Here is a 23313-nt window from a genome sequence, read left to right on the forward strand (position 1 = left end):
TGTTTATGTTTAATTAACATAATTAACTAATCTAAACTCTAGGATGTTGGACAAAAGCAAGATCGAAAAAGAAAAATTTAAAGTTATATGCGATTGTTGTTCCGCTGCGCATAGCAATCTTGCCGGAAGGGGATAACCTTCCATCACGTACCCCATTATTTACGCAGGCGTACTCCTGAATTCTGCCAGCGTACACCCTATTTCCGCTTATACCCTATTTTCATTGGCGTGCCCCTTGATATTCCGACGGCGTTCTCGATATTCCGGCGGTGTACTCTAGAATCCGGCGGCGTACTCGATACGTTTGGAACACATGTTTGAACCAAGAAAATCCGGCGGCGTACTCAAGAATCCGGTGGCGCGCGTACTCAAGAATTCGGCAGCGTTCTCAGCCAAAAGAGATGTCGCCGTTCTAAGCCAAAAGAGATGTGAGAAATAATAAAATATTCAATAACGTCGTCGTTCTCAACCAAAAGAGATGTGTAAATAATAAAATATTCAATAACGTAGCCGTTCTCATCCAAAAGAGACGTGAGAAATAATTAAATATTCAATAACGTCGCAGTTCTAAGCCCAAAGAGAAGTGAGAAATAATAAAATGTTGAATAACGTCGCCGTTCCCAACGAAAAGAGATATGTAAATAATAAAGTATTCAATAACGTAGCCATTCTCATCCAGAACAGAAGCGAGAAATAATAAAATATTACTTTAAAGATAATGATTGGCATTGGGTTGTGAGTTTGTCATGAAGAGCAACATACGAGGACTCTGATATGATCAGAAGGGCACTCTGTTTTTGAAGAATCACCCGTGTTTGATGATTGTTTTAAAAAATACCCGAAATCCGAAATTTCTCATAACTATTACCTCATTCCGTACTTTTCTCGTACTTAAAAGTCAGTTATCTGGTGGTAAAAGATCGTAGGAAAAGAAATGAATTTGGGGAACATCAAATTGGGGCAGTTCTCAGCAATAAAAACACGCAACAAATTAGGCGACTAGAAAACAACCCGACCTTGATTTCCCTACCTTAATTTCCCGATGAAACTATTTATTGAACAGGTTCACATGTGATGGAAATTAACGTTTTTAGTGTAGAGCCATAGAATGGCAAATAAAGTCATGCCATGGCTAATGTCAATACAAATGTTGTTTCTCGCCGTGATGATTAATGCAAAAGTCCCTGCGCTCATAGTCTTTGGGGACTCTTCGGTGGATGCTGGAAACAACATCTATATCAATACAATAGCCAAGAGCAATTTCAAACCTTATGGTCGGGACCTTGAAGACGGGCGTCCCACCGGACGTTTTTCTAACGGCCGACTTGCTACAGATTTCATTTCGGAGGCTTTCGGTATCAAATCATTGGTGCCAGCGTACTTGGATCCGAAATATAGTATAAAGGACTTTTCCACCGGAGTATGTTTCGCATCTGCGGGATCTGGCTTCGAATGCCACTTCCGATGTGCTAGTAAGTGTTATAAAAAAAATTTAGTCCATGATGATCAGTAGTTGGTAAGGAAATAAAATTGATTGCTTAGTGTTGCAAAAAAAAATTGTGCATATTCTTAGACACAAATGTTTAAAGGTTGAATGAGATTATCTACAAGTAATGATTGTATTATTTTTATGGAAAGTGATATATCCGCCCCTTTTGATTAATTGGGACACCCAGCAGTAGTGTATCAACGACTGCATAAGGGCTGATGTACTTCACATCAGAAGGATTCAATGGGGCTGATTGCCACGTACACTGCTGCTGGGTGTCCCAAGTAATCAAAAGGGGCAGGTATATCAGTTACCATTTTTATTAATGATATATTTTAATGGCTTCTTAAAGGGCTAAGCTTTTTAGCTGAGGACTTTTTTGGGAAATGAGTTATCTAACGTTTGGCTAACTCAGTTCTCATGTAAGCTATTTCCCAACTTGAATTTTTTTCCTGTTCTCTTAAAAGAACTCCAATCCTCAATCCAAGAGATTTTTTTCCAGAAAATTGCTGCAAATCCAAACAGGATTTGTCTTTTTTTGTTCCAGAGTGTGATACCAATGTGGAAGGAACTGGAGTACTACAAAGAATACCAAAGAAAATTAAGAAACTATTTGGGGGAGACCATGGCTAACACAATGTTGAGTGAGGCATTACATATGATTAGTGCAGGGACAAACGATTCCCTAGAGAATTACTATGTGTTTTCCGGTCGGTCATCGGAATTCACGATCAATGAGTACATGATCTTTCTCACCGGAATTGCGAGGGGTTTTGTGGAGGAAATTTACCTTCTAGGTGCCCGGAGAATCACTCTGGGAGGTCTTCCTCCAATGGGGTGCTTGCCATTGGAAAGAGCCACAAATTTCATGTCTACAAGTGCTTGTAACGATGACTACAACAAGGTGGCCATGGATTTCAATGGGAGACTCAAGGCGTTGGCAGATGAATTAACTGCTAAACTTAATGGGAGCAGAGTGGTATATTTGGACGTTTATGATAAGTTGGTAGAAATCAATGAAAAGCCTTCCATATACGGTACGTTCAAGATTTCTCACAGATTTCTCATGAAAAGTCATTTCTCCTAATTAAAGTTGTCATTGGCCATTAAAGGCCATTAAAGGCCAATCGAGGTCTCTCTGTTCTGGCAACATTGCGGTAAAGCTAGCAAAAGATGGCCAATAGCCATCGGAAAACTAATATATGCGAGGACTGTTATATTAAAGGACGCCCTTGCAAAAACCCAAGGGCAATTGCATTTTATATTTCCTTTTATTTTGCATTTTTCAGTGCCATTATAAATGAGATTGGGTCTTGTGGGTCCAATTGGGCGCACTTGACATTTGATCCAAGGATCAAGAAGATGCTTGGTTTTTATCCTCTTAATCCTTGGATCAAATGTCAAGGGTGGTTGCCCTTGTACAGGCCTTTATGCTCTCTCTCTCTCTCTCAGCCATACAGGCTTACTTTTAAGCAGATTTTATCACTTGTGAGGAATGATAAGCTCACAGAATCATTGCAAAAAAAAGAGTGAACTGATATTCCACCCCCCCCCCCCCTTAACAGTTTCTGTAAGAATACTTCACTGCTTGAGGATAAATTCACCCCCTTTAACATTTTTCTTTGCCTTAATTAAAGGTGGGATGTTACAGGGGAGGATTTTATCCATCACAGGGGGAAATATCAGTCCCCCAAAAAAAAAAAGAGTAGAAGGGCTCTCCCAATGGTCAATATCCATTGTGATTGTAATTTTCTGTGCCATTATAAGTGCATATTGACCAATGCTAGAGCCCTTCAACCCATTTTGTGCAAGGGCTCCAGTGAGTCAAGCATTCAACTCTTATTCATGTAATTCATCTGAGAAGGGTTTTCTCTCCTGCAAAATTAGCCGTCAAATGGCTTCATGCAAAATTGCTTATATGTGTGTGATTTGCTAGCGACCATCGCTTAAGGCATTTTGAATTCGGGATTTTGCATGAGAAAGCAGCCACCTCATATGAATTAAATCAATCAGACAAAATCTGTTGAAAAGTGAGCCTATTGGCTGCTTCATGCAACAGCTGGCCCACGATATGCCTTCTGCCATGGTCCCTAGCACAAGTTTGAATCATAGCCGTTGCCCCCAAATGATTCAAGCTATTTATCTCTAAGGCCTGACCAGGTTTTTGTCGTGAAAAAGTTAAGTTGTTGCCATTAATCTTATGGATGAGATGTACATTTAGTGTGGATCATTTTCACATGTCTCATCTCATAAATGGTCTGCCAAATCAGTGGTTATGATCAAAGGCGTGCTATGTGGGACCCAAAGTTTGCATTTTAATTGCGTCCGTTTTCTTTATAATCTAAAGTTTCGGCAAGTTTGAACCGTAGCCATGGCCCCAACATTGATCCAATGATTCAAGCTATTTATCTCTGAGGCCTGACCAGGGTTCTGTCAAGAAAAAGTTAGGTTCTTGCCATATTAATCTTATGGATGAGATGTCCATTTAGTGTGGGGTCATTTTCACATGTATCATCTCACAATGTGTACAAAAATCAGTGGTTACAATCAAAGGCTCGTGTGCCATGTGGGACCCAAATTGGGGACGTGTAAAAATTTCAGCTATGACTTTAATCAAAATTTGATAATTGTTTTTAATTTTCTTGTTTTTTGTTTGGATAAACAGGCTTTGAGAATGTGGAAGTGGGCTGCTGTGGCACAGGATTGTTTGAAATGGCGTACTTGTGTAACAGAAGGAACCCATTGACGTGTAAAGATGCGAGCAAGTACGTATATTGGGATGCTTTCCACCCAACTGAAAGGATGGGTTACATACTCGCTGATAATCTCATGAAGACAAGCCTAGCCCAGTTTGTATGATCAAGTAGTTTAGTAATTGCACATCCCATAGAATGCTGTGTAATTATTTCGCATTCACGGTTGATTAATTTCTGTATCACCAATAAAATTACGATTAGCTTTAAATTCAAGTATATTGGATTTTTGGGTAATTTCGTGGAAAGCCATTTTGCAGCTCACTTTTGCAGGAGAGAGCAGCCACCTCAGATGAATTTAATGAGTAAGAAAAAATTGTAAGACTTTTATGGACTTGCATTGCATATGTTTTGGTTTTTGTAAAAACCGGATTTGTAGGGAACGTCTATATTGGCTCACGGACGGTTAGTGGCTAATAAGGTTTTGACCTGAAACACCTTAGTCATGTGTGTTCAAGTTGGAAAAGGGGTATGATATGGTTAGACCTGGCAAACGGGTGGGTTGGGTCGGGTCGACCCACGGGTCACGCGGGTTGCGGGTCAAAATGACCCGGGGTCACCAACCAGGTGACCCGTACGCAGTGCGGGCACCCGCAAATTTTTTTTTTTTAAAGTAAATTTCTTTTACAGAAAAGGCAATCTCAAGGTGAAGTTCTGGAAAGCTTCAAGGGGACTGGTGCTAATAAAGAATCATGGTTGTAAGACAAATAAAAACGAAATATAGTTGATGGTGGCCGGATTGAAGGTGGCTCAGATGGTGGCCGGATCGGCAAGGAGGATGGTCGGAGGTAAGGAGGCGGCTCAAATGGTGGCCTTCTTCTTCCTTTGTTTTTGCTCGGATGGTTGGAGGTAAGGAGGTTACTGAGATGAGAAATTCTAACTCGGTGACTCCCTAAATGGCTAAATCTAAAAAGCTATAAAAGAGAAAAGTATAAACCCTAACTCCCTTTGTTTTTGCTTTTGATCTTAACCTTTGATTTTTCATCTTCTTAAATAATAAAAATATTAAAGTTAAACAAAAAGTAAAATCCACAAAACGCGCGGGTATCCGCGGGTTAACCCGACTCGACCCATGTTTTGGCGGGTTGGGTAACCCGCGGGTCAATTTTTATGGGTCACGAAAATTCCGACCTGTACCCGCAAATTTACGGGTGGGCCGGGTAGACCCACGGGCACGGGTCGGTTTTGCTAGGTCTAGATATGGTTAAAAATATGTGTGGGCCTATTCTGAGACCAATAAAGTTAGTGGTCTTATTCTGAGTAATCTATATGATGGCTGAGAAGATTGCTACCATGTGGAAGAAGAGGGATATCTTCCCCGTGTTAGTGAAGGTGCCCTAAATAAATGGAATTTCTTCCAAAGATCAACGGTTAGATAGGAAAGACATGATTATTAAAATATATGTTAATATTTAAGATAAAATTAAAAGGAATACAAGTTGCATAAGGAAACTTCTTTCCTTGGAGATAAAGAGAGAGGATCTTATAGGAGGATATTTAGGAATTTGATTTGTTAAACTAAATGGTTGGGCAAAGATACACGCCCAACTTGGGCTTGAAAAAATGTCCAATAATTGTTGGACTTTGTATTTTAAGAGTTTAAAAGGTTGCACACAACTTTTTGATAAATCTTTTTTGAGATCTTTTAGGATTTCAAAAAAGGCAAAACAAATAAAAACAATAAAGATATATAAAGAGGTGGACGTTTGGTTGTTAGAAAGAAGAATATAGTTTTTGAAAACCTCCCGTAAGTAAAAGAAAGACGTCTCTCTCTCTTTCTATCTCCCTCTCCAGTACTTCTAGTTCATCACCGCTCCATCGTCTACTATTGGATTTCCCATCCAAAGAACTGATTTGGATCAGTTTATAAAAGTAGAACAAATGTTGTTCTATTTCTTGTGCAAAATCAACGGATCCCATCGGATCAACTTGCGGCGTTCGCGAAGAAGAGTTCATTCGTGACGATACGGGGAGTAGATCAAGCAGACAATCTTCTTCGTTGTAACTTCTACAAAGGTATGCTTTTTTCTATTTATTCTATCACCAAAATATAATCTAGTTCCTAGAAATCTTGGGCTAAGGATAGAATTGAAGTATAATTGTTATACTATGCGATTCCATTCCGCTGCGCATAACGAATTTGCCCGGGGGTTTTACACCCCTTCTAACAAGTGGTATCAAAGCAACTAGGGAATAGATTATGAGGCTAACGAACCAAAGATAGATCATGCGGTTACCCGCTGTGAGCTTGTACGTTTATCCCGGCTATCCGAGGCTCCTAGTCTTTGTGTGATTTTAATAGAAGTAGGACTGTTTTTAGAAAACAGTGGATCTAATCTACTTGCTGGATTTTTTCAGATGATAACTTTACATGGTTGGATATTACACTCGAATACGAATCCAACGCATCAAGAATCATCGAAATCGAACAGGCAGATTAGGAGATATGATTTTTTGAAGTTGCATGTAATTTGATGGAATTGCTGAAATTTTGGTGCAAAAATCAAAACGGATTTTTGATTTTCACTCCAAACAAGTTTGAAAAACCTGTAACTTAGGCATAGATTTTTCAAACAATATCTTGGGGAGTTTGTAGCATAATCAGAACCATGATAGGTCTTTCGGATAATTGAATCCCACTCAGAATTATCCGAAAGGTCATGCTATTTCGATTATGTCCCGGGCACAGGACGAATTTTTATTTTTCCTATCAAACGATCTTGTTTTCGCACAAAAATTTTTATGGTGATTTCTTAGATCATATAAAATTATTTTATGATGATTCTAATAGAAATCAGATTGGTTGTATATTAATTAAAAATTAATCAACCTATTAAAAGTGCGAATTAATTGCTTAAGGTGAATATTGGGCAGAAAGGGAGTTTGGACCTCAACTTGTGCGCTACAAGCATAAGTTATTTTATAGTTTTATGGGCTGATTTGCAAGTGATTTATCTTCTCCTTCATGGTTTGTTCCACATATTATTCGCAATGTATTAATTTTAATTTTATTTAATTGTTCTACTCCCTCTGGGCAATTGCGCGGACCACTGGTTTCTCATGGAGATTGATCATGATGTATAGATTACCTAGGCTAGTGTAGGACACTATGGTAGTTTATTTCATGTTCAAATAAGCTCAGTTGATGATCAGATCGTTGACAAAGAGGCCGGCGGACGGATCAAATCAATCGTGGCATGGAGATGGTTCGGATGGTCTGACAGATGATGGCGGCTCTTGATTCGACCAAGGACGGAATTATACATCAATGTTGCTGATGTACATGGCCTTATATGGTAAGGCATATATCTGAGTTTTGTCCCTTTGGATGATTCGCCTTGAGGTCGGCAAATATCCCTAGTGCGAAAGCACTAAGTTGCCCAAAATTCACCCTCGGTTTGGTATCGTTGAGTTGTGGGGATACCCTAATTTAAATAAGGTTAGTGGGAGTTCCCTACAACCCAAATACCAAATCGAGTTTATGGTTTGATGGTTGTATTCATGTGATGAATGGTTTGTGGATGGTTTATTTTTCTGATGTATGTTTTTGTTTCCATTGGATGGTTACTTATGTTGAAACATGCATGACATGTTGTTATCACTCTCCCACTATAAGAATTCCCTCTTAAATATATTAAGTTGATAATGGAATCCAAGTTGAAAGAATTGGATTCAATGGCCTTCCATAGCCATCTGATGGTTGTCTAGTTAAGAGGATAGAACGGACACATGCCAAAGCAGAAGCCGATTCTATTCCCTTAGCTAGAGTAACCATTAGATTCCCATGGGGATAAAGGGAATGTGTGAAGATGCAAAGGTCACATGCCAAAGCAGAAGCCTTTGTAGATTTGCATGATTTTCTGAGGCAGTGGGTCTAACTTAACCAAGCAAAGGGTATTGATGCCCAAAGGATAAACATATCACGATGCTTGGAGGCCAAAACGTAAATCGGATGTTATGTGAGACATAATGGATTAGAAGAATCCGTTTGTTCAAAGTTATGAATAGGTTTCCGATACCCATTGGGGAAATTACAAATTTCTCTTGATTCACGAGGTTAAGGGGCCCGTGAATGAGACGTACAATGGGTGGTACCATCGTAGATCGAAACCCAGATCCGATGAAAAAATGTCATGAAATTAATGAACTTAAATATGGTAGTCTTGTTACTTATGTATGTTTTTTATTTTATTGTTTGTAGATCAATAGCTTCCTTCAATCCACTAGCTAGGATCCTAGATGACAATAAGTTGACCAGCCCAAACTATGTAGACTGGAAAAGAAATTTGACACTGGTTTTAACAGCTGCAAGAGTTTACTGGGTTCTACCCACTAATGAGCCAGAAAAGCCAGCTGCCGATGACCCACAGAATGTGAGGGAAAGAAGGCAGAAGTGGTCCGAGGATAATAAAATGCCAAAGTGTTATATCCTTGGCTCTATGTCCAATGTGCTGCAACCGCAACATATTGGAATGAGGACGACCTAAAAAAAATGCTAAACTTAAAAGAACTTTTTGGGGAGTAGAATCTCACAGCTAGGCTGATAGTTATTAAGGGCCTTGTATCGACTAAGATGGTAGATGGAACCCCGGTTAGGGACCACATGCTAAAGATGATGGGTTTTCTTAATGAACTCGACATCTTGGGGGCCATCATAGATGCAGAGACGCAGGTTGACATTGTTCTAGCTTCCCTTCTAGGGTCATTCAAAGAGTTTGTAATGACCTACCATATGAACAAGTTGATTATGACGTTGACTGAGTTGTTGAACCAACTACAGGCAACCGAGGACCTGTTAAAGACAAATAATAAAAGTGCTTTCATAGCTGAGGGTAGTGTACCTTCAGCCTCCAAACCGAAAGGTAAGGGAAAACAAAAGGGAAAAGGCCAAGGCTCTAAGAAAAAGGCTCTAGCGGTAAAGAACAAGAAAACTTTCAAGAAAAAGTCAAGCAAGGGAAACGATGCGTGCTTCCATTGTGGCAAACCTGGTCATTGGAAGCAGAACTGCAGGAGCTACTTAGCTAGCAAGCAGGGCGATAAGCTTTCTCAAGGTATGTTGCAAGTTTTCGTTGTTGAAACCAATATGATTGGTCCTGCATTTTCCTGGTGTGTAGATACTGGTGCGACCTCACACATCCGCAATGTTTTGCAGCGGTTCAGGATAAGCAGAAGGCTGACTAAAGGCGAGCTCATCCTACAGGTTGGAACGGATGCAACGGTTGCAGTCCAGGCTGTAGGAGATTTTCATTTGGTGTTTAGTAGTGGATATTTACTTTTAAAAGATTGTCTTTATGTACCTTCTATAAGAAGGAATTTGATTTCTATTTCGAAACTCATCTCTGATGGGTATTCAGTTAATTTCAATAAAAATTCAGTTTTCATTAAAAAGGAGAATTACATTATAGTTGAAGGTACATGTTCAAATGGTTTATATCTAATTAACGCCAAAGAGATTGTGAGTAACATTGAGAGTATTCCAAGAGTTGATGTTCCGAACCTCAAAAGGGCAAGGAACATGGTAATTCCAGCTCAACTTTGGCATCTTCGATTATGTCATATTGGCATAGAGCGGATCACGAGGTTAGTGAAAGATGGTCCATTGGATTCTATTCAAGTTGAACCCTTTCCAAGTTATTAATCTTGTCTACAGGGCAAAATGACTAAAATTCCTTTTAAAGGCAAGAGTGGAAGAAGCGAAAGTGTGTTGGAGTTAATACAAACTGATGTTTGTGGACTTCTTTGTCATCCTGTGACAGAGGGTTTGTCTACTTTATGACTTTCACGGATGACCATTCAAGATATGGATATCTGTACCTAATGTGATGTAAGTCTGAGACCCTTGAAATGGTCAAGGAGTTCAAGAATGAAGTAGAAAATAAGTTAAATAAGAAAATCAAGACTCTTCGCTCTGATAGGGGAGGAGAGTATCTCTCGGATGAGTTTAAGGACTACTTAAAAGAATATGGAATAACGTCTCAATGGACTCCACCTGCCACACCTGAGTTGAACGGTGTGTCATAAAGAAGGATTCAAACTTTGTTAGACATGGTTCGATCCAGATGAGTTTTGGCAAGGCACCACTGTTTCTTTGAGGGTATGCCTTAGAAACAGCGCTCGATATCCTTTATCAAGTCCCAACTAAGTCAGTACTAATGACTCCATCTGAATTATGGACGGGTAGAAAGCCCTCATTGAATCACATGAGGATATGGGATTATCCTGCCCATGTTAAAAAGATAAGCGCTGACAAGTTAAAGACTCGAACCAGAAGGTATCTTTTTATTGGATATCCTAAGGAAACAAAGGGTTATTGGTTTTATAACCCTGGCGAACAAACTTGTAAGCTGAAATGACGCATTCTTGGAAGAAGAGTTCATCCAAGATGCAAGTGAGATGGAGAGGATTGCCTTGGAAGAGCAATCTGATAATCTAATAGAGAGATATGAGGAAACTAAGGAAGAATCTAATGAGCCTACTCCGACACTTCGACATAGTATTAGGGAGATCAAAAGACCCCGTAGATATCTCTATCTTGCTGAGGAAATCAATCCAAACATGGAAGAAATGGATCCCCTTAACTATAGAGAGGCGATGTTAGACATCGATGTGAGCAAATGGTTAGATGCTATGAAATCTGAAATGGACTCTATGTATTCCAACAAGGTCTGGACTCTAGTTGTTCCACCAGAGGGTATTAAGCTCATTGGATGCAAATGGATCTTCAAGAGGAAGAAAGGCCTTGATGGAAAGGTGGAGACCTACAAGGCACGGCTTGTGGCAAAGGGTTATACTCAAAAGGCTAGAATTGATTATGAGGAAACCTTTTTGCCTGTAGCTATGTTAAAGTCCATTAGGATTTTGTTGGCTATCGCTGTACATTATGATTATGAGATCTGGCAGATGGACATCAAAACCGTCTTCTTGAATGGAAACATTCAGGAAGATATTTATATGGTCCAGCCAGAGGGTTTTGACGCTGCTGGAGAGGATAATCAGAAAGTGTGCAAGTTGCAAAGATCTATTTATGGATTAAAGCAAGCATCTCGCAGTTGGAATCATCGTTTTGATCAAGTGGTCAAAGAGTTTGGCTTCTCTCAAAATATTGATGAGGCTTGTGTATACAAGAAATTCAATGTGAGTGTTGTAACCTTTTTGGTTCTATATGTGGATGACATTGTACTCATTGGGAATGATGTAGGAATGTTATCTAACACAAAGTTATGGCTTTCTAGTACATTTGCAATGAAAGATCTGGGTTAAGCTTCTTATGTATTAGGACTTAAATTGTTTAGAGACCGAAAAAGTAGGAAGCTTGGGCTATCACAGGAGGCTTACGTTGACAAGATATTGGCAAGGTTTAATATGTCAGATTCCAAGAAGGGATTAATTCCTTTCAGGCATGGAATCAGGCTATCCAAGAAGATGTCTCCAAAGACATCTGAGGAGAAGCAAATGATGAATAAAGTTCCCTATGCTTCGGCTGTGGGAAGTCTTATGTACGCTATGTTATGTACAAGGCCAGATATTTGTCATTCTGTAAGTGTGGTTAGTAAATATCAGTCAGACCCAGGTCTTGAGCATTGGACGGCGATTAAACATATTTTTAAATATCTTAGGAGAACCAAAAATTATTGTCTGGTTTATGGGGCTGACGAGTTAGTCGTTTCTGGCTTTACCAACGCGGATTTTCAGTCTGATGTTGAATGCATGAAGTCTTCTTCAGGCTTTGTTTTTACTTTGGCTAGTGGAGCGATATCTTGGAGGAGTTGTAAACAAGACACCACAGCAGATTCTACCACTGAAGCAGAATATATCGCTGCTAGTGAAGCTGCGAAAGAGGCAGTATGGCTGTGAAAGTTTATGGATGACCTTGGCATCGTTCCCTCTGTTGAGAGACCAATTACGCTGTATTGTGATAACAGCGGGGCTATTGCTCATGCCAAGGAACCAAGGTCTCATAGAAGTCTAAGCATGTTCTTCGGAAGTATCATGTGATACGAGAGATCATAGACAGAAGAGATGTTGCCATAGCAAATGTGGCTTCAGCGGATAACGTGGCAGACCCTTTCACAAAGTTCTTTAGTCAAAAAGTGTTTGACAAGCATGTAGAGGGAATGGGTCTTAGGTATATGCACGACTAGATCTAAAGTTAGTGGGAGATTACTTTAAATTCCAGTGTACCTTGCATTTTTATTAATAAAGAATTATTTCATGACATCTTTGGGTGCTATTTTGATAATATGTGAGATGTGCTTGTTTTACACATATTAGTCCTTAGGTAGCAAAGTAGGAATACCATGTTCAAGGATTCACAGATCCTAGGGAACAGGGAGATATGGAATTTCGGTTCTTTGCAAACCTTAAAAGTTCCTGGTTGGGGTGGAGATTGGACATCTCCTCCTGTACACAACCAGCACCGGTCATGCTGACATGCACGTGTCATGAGGTGACTTATCTCAGTCACTTGGGTAGTTGACCCTAAGCAAGAAGAGTGGGAGCGACGATTGGGATCGCTCTCTGAACGGTTTGGGTGTGCATGAGAGGGGAGAACCACAAGAAGGGTCTTTTATAAATCCTAGATTTCCTTTTTGTTTAGAGTTGTTTCCTAATCAACTACTAATAATTAGTAACTTTCCTAATCTCTTTAGGTCTCTTTACTTTTTATCTTATTACTTAATTAAAAAGGAAAATACTAAATTTTAATATTGGCACTCCTAAAAATTTGCCTAATAAGACAAAACTCGTAACTATGCCTACCCCTAATAGAAAAAATGTCATAACTTACTCAAATCAGGTCCGAATCGATAAATCTTGGGTCCGTTGGATCGGTATTCAAAATACCCATCTATCGGGACCAAAATCATGTCGATCGGACACGATTTGAAGCCCCAAAAATTGGTTATACTTAAAAAATGGAAATACACTGTGATTTTTGGTCTAGGGATCTACGGTCCAAATTTAATTAAGGTTATTAACTTTCTAGGCCCGTGTGGGGCTAGGTCTTTACATTCTACCCCCCGGTGAAAATAACAGTTGTTAAGCATAAGAACTATTCACATGTTACTATTCTCCTAAGTTTTTCCTCTAAATAGAGCAGCCAGGAAGATAAAAGGAAGAAAGAGAAAGACAAGGAAGGAAGAGAGGGAGGGAGGGAGGGAGGGAGAAGAAGGAAAAGCCTAGGGGAATCACTTCTCCCTGATCGTTGTCATGTTCAAGGTCAAGCATCTTCAAATTTCCACTTCTCAGGTTTGATAAGGTAGGTGATAGCTAGACTCGACTGGTATCTTTGCTTAATGAAAGTGATAGGAATATGATTTTATGTTGTTTTATTCAGATATTTCTTATCTGTTTTACTTCAAATATTCATTGTTTACATTTGGAAAATATCAAATCATATTTGTTTCAAAATGATGAAATGTGTTTCATTTTGGAAAATGAAATGAAATGTTGGATTTCATATGCATGAAAAGTTTGAACGAAAATGAGAAATGAAAGAAATGGAAGAGGTATCTGTACCTCTGAGCCATCGCCTTACCAAAAAGCGGAAGTGGGCCAAGTCCAAAGCGGACAATACGAGGGTGAGGCGGATTGTTACAGGAAACTTCTTCAGAAATAGAAATAGTTGCAAACTATTGGGCTTTAAATGGTTTGTTTTACTATCTGGTTAAATTGTTTCTATAAAAAATTATATTAGTATTAGTTTTAAATTCACATTATGTTCTATAAAAAATACTGCATATTTTTATAGAACTGTCTCTTATTATTGATTTCAGCTACTTGTCGAAGCTTCTATATACCTGCTCTCCTAACCCACATTTTCCACCAGGATTTGAAAATTTGGATGCAGGAGTATTTGTTAATGAGGAACCTTAGTTATGAGAAGTGTAAAAGCAACTTGAGGAAATATGAAAATGATGAACCTAGTCAATTTACTCAGATATAAAAAGGTTTTAAATATGTCATACTTAGGATTTTTGTAAATTCATGATGTACTTTAACCTTCCGCTGTGTAACTATAGGAATAAATATGTTTTGTTGAACGTAAGGATCAGTACAGTTATAAATGCAGGTCGTTACAGTTGGTATCAGAGCTGTATCTCCTCTAGAGGCTGAGCCTCCTTCTCTCTCTCTCTCTCTCTCTCTCTCTCTCTGCAATCTCCTCTCCCTCTCTGTTTTCTCTGCTAAAATGAGCCTCCCCTCTAAACCCTAATTCGATCCATATAAAAGGGAAATGATAAATCCCCCCCCCCCCAAAAGTTAAGGTTTTTTGGAGATTTTTACTGACTTTTGTATTGATTTGCTATTAAATTGTGATTTAATATCATTAAGACCAGATTGCTAGGATTAGACAGTAACCCTAAGCAATCGAACTACAACTCAGTTGAAACTTTTTCAGTAACAAGTTATGGACGATTGTGGCTTATTGGAAACATTTCATGAATTATCATTAAGATTTGATATCAATTTCTGATTTTTCAAAATTCAAATCAGATTATAGATTAACATAGTAACCTATAGCATATCAATTTCAAATCAACTTAAACTCTTACAGTATAAAGATAATCATGATCTTAGACTACTGTATGACTTTCATGAATTTTTATTACGATTTGATGCCCATTTAAATTCACACAAAAATCAGATGAAACCAAAGAATTACTTAAAAAGCAAACCTAATGGTATCCTAAAATCAAATAAAAAATTTCAGTAGATATATAATAGATTATAAATTTTTTATTAAAATTTCAAAACTTCAAAATTAAATCTCCTCCATAAAATTGGTTTTTAAATATAAGAGATAAATTTGTTTCCTAGGCGTTAAAACCCGCTTATTAAAATAAATTGTAAAACCTTATAAAATCTTTGCAAAATTAATTAAAAATATTTCTCTAATATTCTAGTAACCAAAGTTACTGGTTTGTAAAGAAAAGTTTTGAAAATATATTAATTTAATAAGAAAAAGAATTATGGCATGTAAAAAGGGGAAGCGATTAGAAAACAGTAAAAACCATATTTGTTTTAAAATATTTTTCAATTGAAACTTCCATTTATTATTAGGCTTTAATTCTGGAAAGTTTCATCAATTTTTAAAACGATTTGGTATTTATTAAAAATAGCCAAAATTTAAAATGATTAATAATCCAATTAAATAAACTCCAAAAAATATGAAAATTTTTGGGTTATCTAAAAACCTTGTAAAACTACTGGAAATAAACTTTCACTAAATTTGGACATAATTTGATATACTTTTTGCTCCATTCATTAAGAAATAACCCTTTTCGGGGATATTATTTGAAAAATAGAATGAAAAATAAAACGGCCGAACCGCGGTTGAAAATTAAGTTTCTAGTAGTTTTGTATTTTATATAAAACCCAGAAAATATCAGTTTTTAAAAGGACCCATGTTTTCAAATACTTGCTTTGATAATCTAATTTAAATCCATATTGAGTAAAAACAAAAGAAAACTATTTTAAAATGGAGAAAAATTAATTTTTGGATCAAATATTGGATTTTGAAAACTCATAATCTATATTATAACATACTGGAATTTCAAAGAAAAACTCGTTGATTTAGTCCATCAAAATTAAAACCCTAACATGCTTTTTCTACTTCACAAAAATGAGGAATCCTTACCGTTGATCGCGATCCTTGTCTCTAGGGTTGGTGATCCAAGATATACGCTTTGTCCAACCCTTTTATACGCTAAAAAAGATCTAAAGAACACTCCAATGATCCTTGATTGTGTGATGCCTCGGAGAAGAAGAAGGAATTCAAGAATTCATTTTGTGACACACTTGAGAGATAGATGAACACACTTAAAGAGAGATGAGGTTTTTTTCACTTTTTTTTTTGGTTTTGAGAGGAGAGAGAAAAAGGACAAATTTGGATTTTTTTGAATCCTTCCCAGGATTGTTTGCTTGATTTTTATACAAAAAGCTAGGGTTAAGAGAGAACTAGTAGTTTCCAATGTGAAAGCTCTCATTTTTGGCTTGTTTTCAATTTTCCCCTTTTGCTTTCTTTCTTTCTTTCTTGTTTCTAAATTGGATTTGATTCAAATCTTAATTTCTTTTCAATCAAGACATGCTATTATCATTCCACATTGCTTCTTTGGAAGAAAATATTTTTAAGCAATCATTCCTCTTTTCCTTCTTTTCTTTTTTTATTCTTTTTATTTTTCTTTTAACAAATATGATGTCACCATTGTGACATCATCAAGGTTGGGTGCTCAACTCATGTGAGTCAGCCATGTGGGGCGCCTACCATGGTGGTCGACCCATATGGGTGAACCCACTTGAGCTCCATCTTTGCGGGCTTAGCCCAATGGGTCATTTCACACGGGTTTCGGGTTTTTCCGTAAAAATTCAATAAAATCTTTCTAAATTCAACATTCTATATATGCACCCAACCCATTTGACATTTATGGTGCATCCCTCACACATGATCGGGCCATCTTTTTTGGAAAACAACTTTTCGGACCAAAATGTCCCTATTTGACTGTTAGACATCCAAATGCGACCAAAATACCCTCAGATTGGTTCACCCCTAAAGGGAAAAATTAAAAATGGAAAGTCTTTGTGGTCAAACTTCAAAAATAGAAACTTTTAAAATTTGGTCCTTTCGGTTAGTAATATTAAACAGGATCATTTGGTATCCCCTGAAAATACCCAAAATGCCCTCAATACTTAGAATTTCCAAATTAAGCGAAACCCCTGAGAAATTCTAAATTTAGCAGGTTTTTCAAAATTCAGGAAATCATTCATAATCTCTCAGACATATTTCGGGGATCAAAAGAATTACACAGGAAAAGACCAAATTACCCCGATGTGCTAGAATTTGGCGGGACTAGGGAAAACTCTGAGAAATTCCAAAAATAGCAGATTTTCAAAAATTTATTAACGGACTCAAGATTTCTTAGACACAACTTAGGAACCGAATATGATATATTGGAAATGTCTAAAATACCCCCGAAGTGCAAGACTAAGAGAAAATCTTGAGAGATCTAAATTTAGCAGGTTTCCCAAATCTTACGAAATTACTTCTAATCAATCAGCCGTACCCTCAAGATGGTTTTGGATATATGAGAAATGATTGAAATATCCATAAGATGATGAAAATGTGGAAGCCCCATGAGTTTCTAAAAATAGCAGCTTTTTCAAAATTTGTAAAATCACTCAAGATTTCTCAAATATAACTCGGGGCTCAAACGAGACACATCGGGAATGACCAAAATACCCCTGCAGTACAAAATAGGCAAAAATGAGGGAAACCCTGAAAATTCTATAAATAACAAGTTTTTTCATTTGCCTGGAAACTTGAACTTTCATCTTTCAGAGGCCAAAGGAACCCCCTAGAGACCTTCAGGATCGCGAATCAACTTCAAAACTCACATAATGAAATGAAATCTACCCTAAAATGCATGGATGCCTAATCCTAGGTGGAATACGGACTCGAAACTTGACAAACTACCAAATCATTTACTTTTTTAAAGTCTAGCAAAATGGGGGTGTCTATAGATGCCCCTCTTTGGTAGAGATGACGTAGTCATCGAATACCAAAGCAAAAGTGACAGAACCATTTTGCATAGCGTTAATCAACAAATGATTCACTTAACAAAATGCAACCTAAATGCAAATGCATACTAAATGCTTCCTAATGCAGGACTCTAGACGAAGTCCTAGAATTGAAATGATCATTTACTCTGAACACCGTGACTTGGTGGTTCAGAATAATGGGGAAATTGACCCAATCTTATTTGCAAAAATTACGCAACTCAAAATGAAAGATAATTATGAGGCAGCGCCATTTTCAAACAGGCAGTGAGGAAATGAGAGATCAATTTCGAATGGATACTGCTTTCAAACAGGCTCAACAGAAATGAGGCACTATAATTGTACAGGCCAAAGGGAAGCAAGAGATAGATCATTTTCGAATGGACTCACAGAGAATGAAATGCCGTATTTATACAGATTCCAAGGAAATCATATTTATGAATCCCAAAGAGGAACAAGAGACCATTTTTAAATGGACTTAGATAAAATGAAATACTGTATTTGTACAGTTCCCAAAGGAAATGAGACATCATATTTATATAGATCCCAAAGTGGAACAAAAGACCATTTTTAATTGAACTCAAATATGATGAAATACCGTATTTTTACTGATTCCAAGAAAATGAGGCATTATATTTGTATGATGTTCAAAGAGAATTAAGAGATCATTTTTTAATGGACTCAGATAAGATGAAATACCATATTTTTACTGATTCCAAGAAAATGAGGCATCATATTTGTATGATGTTCAAAGAGAATTAAGAGATCATTTTTAATGGACTCAGATAAGATGAAATACCGTATTTTTACGGATTCCAAGGAAATGAGATATCATATTTGTATGATGTTCAAAGAGATTTAAGAGACCATTTGTTAATGGACTCAGATAAAATGAAATACCGTATTTTTACGGATTCCAACGAAATGAGACATCATATTTGTATGATGTTCAAAGAGAATTACGAGACCATTTTCTAATGGACTCAGAGAGAATGAAATACCGTATTTTTACGGATTCCAAGGAAATGAGACATCTGTGGGACCCGATCCCGCGAGAGGGGTGGGGCGCGAGCCGCCACACTCTCTCTTGGTCTCTCGTACCTACGCGATTGGCGTGTGCATTTTTATTATTGATTTTAATTCGTCTTTTATGTGAACTTGGGATCACTAAGGCAATCCAAATTCCACACAAAAGAGACTGACAGAGTCGCCACCTAGATGTGGGATCTAGGACCCATAATTAACCAGAAATCTAGACTCGCTACCTGGTTACGATAATGGAAGGTATGGGGATTTATCCACCACATGCACCATTCCTGCCCGATAATCGGTCTTCAATTCTAAAAGTTAACTCTTTTAAATTTACTTTAAATGGCTCATTCAACTCTTTGTTAATGTGCTATCTGTGTGACATGCATCTTAAAATCTAATTTCAATGTGAATCCTAAATGTGTATCTTGATTTCTTAATTTGTTTGAATTCAATCTAAGTGGAAGTTCTCCTAAAATTCTAATTTCAAGGAAATCCTACATATTTTAATTAAGAATTAATAATAAAATAAATATACAAAACCCCACATTTGTTGTGTAGCCGACTCGCGGTTGGTATGCCATCAGACATCCAAGCTGCCTACGTACCCAAGCCTCACTGGGATCAGAGTCGACGTAGTTCGGTGCACCTAAGCTAAGCTACTTATGCCTAACTCAACTAAGACACCGATCTAGACTGATTTGACTGTTTCAACAGTTTTAAGAGGAGTTATTTAATTCAAGTTGAGGATTTTATTATCCTAGGATTTCATCTAAGATGCTATATGATTCTTATCTAAATGCAAGTTGTTCCTTAGACTAATGCAGGTTAGCCTACATCCTAGTTTACTAGGCTTGTCCTATGTAAAGATTGGGTGACTAGTGTAACTAGACCTATGGCACGATTGCTATCCATAGCAAACGTCCGTGATGAGGCTGGCCTCGTAACTCTAGGACTCCTTAAAACCTAAGACTCCCTAAAACCTAGGACACGACACGACACCAGTGTTCCTAAATTGGGCTATAATGGTTCTTATGACGGAAACCATAATCCAATGATTCCGAAATACTCGAGACAAATCGATTCAAGTTCTTGAAGTTAATGAATTTCAGATTTCAAGGATTTTCAGTTTCTGGACATTTAAGGATTACCAATGGCTCTAGGGTTCACCAATTTCGGCCTAGAATAACATCCAAGGAAGGGAATCGTGCGCTCTTTCCTTGTGCAATTTAATACTTAAGTTATAGCATCTTATTGCCTGGCATATCTCAAGATTTCCGTGGACAGTAACCTTGGAGCCAACAACATGCTATAGCTTAAATGTTCAAATTGTCAAAGATCGAGTGCAATAGGGATATGATTATGGATGCACTGGCTATTTTTCCAGGGAAATCTAAAGATCCTAAAATTTCTGTTTCAATGGATTTAGGATTTAATATGTGACAAAAATTCAAGGTTCTTTAGAAACTTTATGATGATTTTTAATTAATTTCGAATTTTCAATGGATTTTATCAATTTTAAACCATATGAGTGATTTTACAAGTGAAATTATTGCAAATGAATTCGAAATGAATTAAAACTTCTACAGCAGCAAGACATGATGGGATGTAGCTTACTGGAATATTTTTACAGATTTTTACATGCAGCTCATATTTAATTTTGATTTAACAATAACGAGACCAGATTGCAAAAATAACACAGAAACTACTAGAAATAGAAATCTAAATTCATTGAAATTTCTACAGTAGTAAGATATAGGTAAAAATAGCATTTTAGAGACTATTTACTATCAATTCCGGATTTTTCAATTTTCAGACCAGATTATGAATTAGCACTACATCCCATAGGAAACAAGATCCAAATAAATTGAAAATTTTGCAGCAGCAAGAAATATAAAATATAAGACTACTGTAAAAATTTTGTGAATTTTAATGGTGATCTGATGTCAGTAAAAATTCTCACAAAATCTGATAATTTTCAAAGAAAGCATTAAATAATATATCAAACAGAATCCACAAATTCTTAAAAATTCATGGCAGAATTTATCCGTACCATATTATATTTTCACGAAATTTCATTAATTTTGGAATCCGTTTAGTATATATTTTATTTTTCTTCGTCGAAAAGATATTTTTGAAGAGTTTTCCATTTTGAAAACACGATTTTCGAGGAAATTACGACTCCGGAAAATGTCCTTTAATCTTGTTCTGATATGATGACCACAAGAAAAATTTTAAATTCCAAAAAATAGATCATCCTGAGATGGCTATTTTTTCGAATTTTGTAATTTCTCAGCCATTATTTTAAATAAAATTCCACTCATCACTCAAATTTTCGAAATCCTTTGATTCAATGTCCGATCCAATCCGATGGTTATTTTAGTCTATTTAAATATATCAGTGTATTAAATTTCGGGACGAATCGGAATTGAAACACTCTTGTAGATCGTGATTTTGAGCACACACATATAATATTGAATTAAATTCAATTAAATGCTAAAAATCGTGCAAAAATACATGAAAAAATATCAAATAATCCTGGAAAAATCTGAGAATAGTGCACCTACCTGTGATGGAGATTTTGGGTATCCTTTGAATATGACAAGATTTGAAGGCGGGGATATGGAGGATTTCTCTAGTAGTTTTCTTTGAGTCTTCTTCCTCTTTTTTTCTCCTTTTTTGAAAGAAGAGAGCATGGGTATTTATAGCTGAGGGATGAGCCAGGTTGCCATCATTAGGGCCTAGAGGTGTAGGGTGGAGATTGAGTGATGGAAAAAGGAAGGGAAAAGAATGGCGAAGATCGGATTTTTCTAGAATATTCTCTCTCTTCTTTGGCATCTTCCATTTAAGCCATGGCTATGTTAAAAATGGCAGGCACTTATGCGGCCAGGATCAAGTACTAAAGATTTAGGAACAATTCAAGGTCCAAGATGATGCCATTTGTCCTTGGAATCTTTGTAGATTTTGGAAGCAAATTCCAAGGTAAGGGAAATATCCAATTTGGTTGCCTTTCTAGAGAATGGCAACGATTTGGATGGTTGCGATTAACTGTAATCTCCATGTGATCGAAAGAACGGGCGAGATCGGGTCTCCAAATATCCTGAAATCTTTGCAATGATATGGAATAAGATTGGGTAGTTGAGATCAATTTCGATCGAAAGAATGGACGAGATGATGCCTTCAAATCTCATAGAATCTTGTAAAAGATTTTTCAAATATTTTGAATGTAAAAATCAAAAAACACGGTTTTCAGGAGATTTTGAAGTCCGATTTCGATAATTCTTTCGCCATTAAAATCGTTGATTTTTCCTCTTTCATTTAAGCCCAATGTTGCCATAGAAATATTATTTTCAGAATTTTTGACCAATGCGAGCCGTCGGTTTTTAACAGCGAATCGTTTTTCCAACCGTTGATCAAATTGACAATTCTATTGATCCAACCAACTTAATCAATTTTTGATGAATGATCCTAACCTTTGAAATATGAATTTTGACAACAATTAAAGTACTAAAAGCAATGTTGTTGATAATTTGGTTAAATTATTTCGACGGCTCTCGTTCACCCACATTGATCCGTGATTTTTCACTGGGTTTTTGCTCAATTAAGTGACACAATGTTTAATCTAAATTTGAGATTAACCTTGATCGATCCTATTTTGCATAAATGATCACAAATTCTTAGTAAGGAAAGACACTGAGGTTAAGATCTGCCCTTGATCTAACGATTTACGGAAATCGGGTCTCGGAATGGAATCAGGTTCCGGGCTGTGAAGTGACCCTAGCTTATTTTGTCCCGATTGATGATCCGTAAAGTCAGATCGAGATATTAATGACCTAAAACATATAAATCCATGATAGAGGGGCTCTCACATGGATTTAACACACTAAATTCATCAATCAGGGTATTTTTCAATTTTTCGGATCTAATCATCTCACCAGGTACATCTCTTTATCATTTCGGTTTTCAGAAAATTTGAGGATGCATACTTTACCAATGAAATTCCACGGATCAATATATTAGGTTATTGTTGGTTAAAGTGTAGCAAAATGAGGGTGTCTACAGATGCCCCTCTTTTGTAGAGATGACGTAGTCATCGAATACCAAAGTAAAAGTGACAGAGCCATTTTGCGTAGCTTTAATCGACAAAAGAATCCCTAGACACAATGCAACATACTATAATGCAAGACCCTAGATGAAATCCTAGAATTGGAATAATAATAATAAAAAAAACTCGATGCGGCGCCGCTCACAAATGGGTAATTAGAGAATGAGATATCATTTTCGAATGGATTCTGAAGGGAAAGGACAAAGATCGTTCTCAAACGGTTTTTAGAAGGAGATGAGACGCGGCTCATAAGAAGCATTCCCAAATGGACTTGGACAATGAGGCACCGTTCACAAACGGGCTCAAGGAGGATAGAAAACCATTCACAAATGGACTCGAGAAAAGAGGCACCGTTCACAAACGGGCTCAAAGAGAAGACAAGACCA

At 37.1% G+C, this 23313-nt stretch overlaps 1 long non-coding RNA gene and 2 pseudogenes across 3 annotated transcripts; all 3 read left to right on the forward strand.

The window, feature by feature from the left end:
- The first annotated feature begins 306 nt into the window (after positions 1–306).
- LOC143862493 (GDSL esterase/lipase At4g26790-like) lies at positions 307–4458 on the forward strand (annotated as a pseudogene). Its single transcript, XR_013240329.1, has 3 exons — positions 307–1472; positions 2037–2526; positions 4155–4458. The product of XR_013240329.1 is annotated as a GDSL esterase/lipase At4g26790-like (transcript).
- A 1522-nt stretch (positions 4459–5980) lies between these two features.
- Positions 5981–9509, forward strand: LOC143862502 (uncharacterized). Of its 2 annotated transcripts, XR_013240333.1 has the most exons (4): positions 5981–6258; positions 7396–7538; positions 9023–9293; positions 9395–9509. It is a non-coding gene; the product is annotated as an uncharacterized LOC143862502 (long non-coding RNA). The 2 variants fall into 2 exon arrangements; XR_013240332.1 differs by lacking the exon at positions 7396–7538 and having other exon boundaries at positions 8444–9293.
- Positions 9510–11604: 2095 nt separating this feature from the next.
- Positions 11605–12096, forward strand: LOC143869819 (secreted RxLR effector protein 161 pseudogene; annotated as a pseudogene).
- The last annotated feature ends 11217 nt before the right edge of the window (positions 12097–23313 follow it).

This window comes from Tasmannia lanceolata, unplaced genomic scaffold, assembly GCF_043159265.1.
Source record: "Tasmannia lanceolata isolate RefF3 unplaced genomic scaffold, GAP_Taslan_0.1 ptg000003l, whole genome shotgun sequence".
Classification (NCBI taxonomy): domain Eukaryota; kingdom Viridiplantae; phylum Streptophyta; class Magnoliopsida; order Canellales; family Winteraceae; genus Tasmannia; species Tasmannia lanceolata.